The 3,363-nt window shown below is 33.8% G+C and overlaps 1 long non-coding RNA gene across 1 annotated transcript; it reads left to right on the top strand.

The window, feature by feature from the left end:
* Positions 1–431: 431 nt before the first annotated feature.
* Positions 432–2,657, top strand: LOC107849942. Its single transcript, XR_007048422.1, has 3 exons — positions 432–700; positions 1,346–1,506; positions 1,976–2,657. It is a non-coding gene; the product is annotated as an uncharacterized LOC107849942 (long non-coding RNA).
* Positions 2,658–3,363: the final 706 nt, after the last annotated feature.

Raw genomic sequence — 3,363 nt, 5'->3', positions numbered from 1 at the left:
ATATGAACAATAGAAATCTTGTGGTTGCTTTAGTTAATAATAAAAACAACCCGCATTTCTCAACCTTCATGTATAAATTTTATATGGGTCTCTCCAACTAATAAACTTTCTTCGCTTGCTAATTTTATTTACTGTTCTTACCTGCCAAGATGCTCATTCTATGTTTAAACATACGAGGTCCTATCCAAATAACCCCATTAAGCAAGAAAATTTACTGACTTTAAGAAGTTGTGTGTCATTGTCAGCATATAATTAGAAAAAGCTTGAATAATTAATTTTGAAATACTCAAGTGAAGTTCATGCATTCAATTTGACCGGTAGATCCTTCATCTTTATTTTATGGTCTATTGTGTGTGGGGTAAAGCCTCTATAGAATGTTTTTTGTCGCAAAGTTGATAATCACCTACGTATAAAAGTTCAGTTGATATTTTTTTTCTTGAGAAAGGTAGCTGAAGGCCATTTAATTATTGTGTTATTGTTCATCAAATATAATTTTTGGTGTCAATTAATATAGAGTACCATCTTATCACACAATAAGGTGAAAGCCTTATGATAGGCGTTTCCAGTACTGTTGGAAGAGCTAAACGTCATTAAATCTTCATGGATGTCAAGAAAATTATTTTTCTTATATTTGGACTTTGATTACTTCTCTTCTGAATCGAGAGTTTAGAAACAACCTCCCTACTCCACAAAGGTATAGGTAAGGCTTGCACACATCCTACCTTCCCCAGATCCACTTGTGAGATTACCTGATTATGTTGTTCTTGCTTTAGCTGTTTAGTTTGGGCATTTAAAATTGTCATTAGGATGTTGTTTCTCCTCTTCCTTTTCTCTCTCTTTGTCTTTTCCTGTCTTAATATCATCAAGGTCCTATTTTGGACTCTCGAATAGATATCTAAGGACTTTAACAAAAACACGAAAATAGATATCTAATGAAGTATTAGAACCTTTCATTTTAAAGAATGTTTTGCAACAGTATTTATATTATCTTATAGGTTTATTTCCCTTATTGTTCAGCTACTGCTCATAAATGTAATATGTACACGAGCATTGATGCTATATATAAATGCCTAAATGAACAGTACAGAGTCAGAGATGAACAACTAACTCTGTATGGCCAATCTGTTGGTGGTGATCCAATCGTGGATCTAGCGTCACACACCCCCGATTTTAAGAGCTGATGTTTTATATTGTCCAATATTGTTTGATCTAAGAGAGTTGGACCCTGTCAAAACACATATTGGTTTGACATTTGTAAGTTAATTTTAATTGCTCATACTATTTTTATTTTTTGTTCCTATTTTCAATTGTGCAAGCTGATGTTTTTTCCTCCCGTTTATTTCAGAATATTGAGAATATAAGTATGTTGAATTGGTCCTAGAGGTAAACGTTCTGCTTGATTATTCACCCGCACATGCTCTAACTATCGGACAGTGATGCATGGCGGCTACAGCACAACCTATGCCATATAGGTTTCAGAATGGAGGAGAAGCAAAAAATGACAATGTAGTAGTTTAATTCTCAAATTACCTTTTAAATTTGCGTATTACTAATTTTCTACCTTTGTTATCTCTTGTTACTGCAAGTTGAACAGGATAGATGAGCCTATAAATTTGATTAGTATTAGTCCAATCTGATTACTTTTACCATTCTCATAAATGGTTTTGGCAAGATAAGCTACATACTTTCCACTAAAAAATTGTTTGGCAGAAGGTGTGTTGTTGGTAACTAGCCTGATGTTGTTATCTGCACTTCTTTAAATTGAACTGTTGGATTGGAGATTTAAAGTCCGGTGATGAAATGAATATCCAAAATTTGTCTCCGAACTTATATATTTCCTTTTTCTTATTATCCATGCCTTAAGCAAGGAGAATAGGCTAAATGAAGCTCGAAAATTATTGAAGCAATTAAGATTGAGGGATGATATCATCCCCCAGTTATTTATATGCAACCTTGTGTTTGATGAGTTTTGCAGGAATTGTAATTGAATGAAGCAAATGTGATTGCAACAGAAATGGAGAGCCGAGGGTGTTTCTATGATAAAATCAGCTTTAGAATTCTCTCGGGCATTGCATAAAAAAAGAATGCTTGAAGCCATGACCATTTCTGATAAGATGTTGTCATCGGGTTGTGTCCAAATGATATCACACTAAGTTGTTTGACGTCATGCCTTCTAAAAGTTGGGATTGCAAATAAAGCTTATAAAGTAAGGCTTATTTCATCATAGGAATTGAATTCTGATTTATCATCTTCAAGGCAATCTGTACCATTCAGGACAAGTTTGGGCATTCCACTGCGCTCACTCAAGGAAGATGTGGATCGTTGTTCCCTTCAAGTGCTTCACTATTTAAGAATACTGGAAGATCACCTTAAATTTTCTTATTAGTAAAACATACCGTTGAGATGAACTACACTTACATCACTTCTTTGAGATGCAGATAATGGTATATTTGTTGCCAAATGCAGTGGCTGTTGGTGGCTCCGTGTCATGATAGTAGTGGGGAATCTTGGAAGTAAAGGATACTCATTGTTGTAGTAGGTGTCATTTGGAGCAGACTTTGTAAAATCGTGGGGCCTAAGCTGCGTCACATCTAATTTACATATTTAAGATCCATGACTTGTGTTCTTTAGTTAGTTTATGTTTGTTTCCCTCAAAGTATATTCAATATTTTGAAAAAAACTTGAAGATATCATTTTCTTTTTAGAAAATTCAGTAAGTGGATGGTAATGCTTTTTGGACAGGGAGTAATATGCTAGTTAATCAAGCATTTTGTTTTTTTTTGTTTAGCATTTTAGGCTGTCTCTGGCAATTATGTGTATATAGGTGTTTAGATATGTTTGGAAACAACCTCTGATAGAAATGTAAGGTAAGACTGCGTACAATATATTTTTGTGGTGAGGTCCTTTCTCGTGCGTAGTGAAAGTTTTAGTGTATCAGACTAAACTACTTTTTTAGGTTTTCAGATATGTTTACCATTGTTGTTTACAAAGGAAAACATTTATGTAATTATTTCACTGGGATGGGATTGATCTGCTCAATATGGCTGGTTTAAAGCACTTAATTTTTTATAGTAAGAATTGGTAAAAGAGGTGGTTTCACAACATAGGTGATAAATAGAATTAAGGTAGGTTTACAAGAAAGGCATATGTATATTTTGCTTATTAAATGATGTTGCTTCTTCATTTGCACCTACTCTTCTTTATTTGAAGTAGCTGGGACTTCAGGCCACAGGTGATAAAAAAGTTTTAAAATGAGGTGTAGGTGACACAAGTCTTAATAATTGAGTGGAGGTGACAATTACGTTATTATGGATTAAGAAAGTTTGATAAGTTTGAGAATAGCCCATAAGTTTTTAAATTTAC

The sequence above is a fragment of the Capsicum annuum genome, chromosome 12 (genome assembly GCF_002878395.1).
Source record: "Capsicum annuum cultivar UCD-10X-F1 chromosome 12, UCD10Xv1.1, whole genome shotgun sequence".
NCBI lineage: Eukaryota > Viridiplantae > Streptophyta > Magnoliopsida > Solanales > Solanaceae > Capsicum > Capsicum annuum.
Note: the sequence above shows the minus strand (reverse complement) of the source record. Positions and strands in the feature narration are given on the sequence as shown.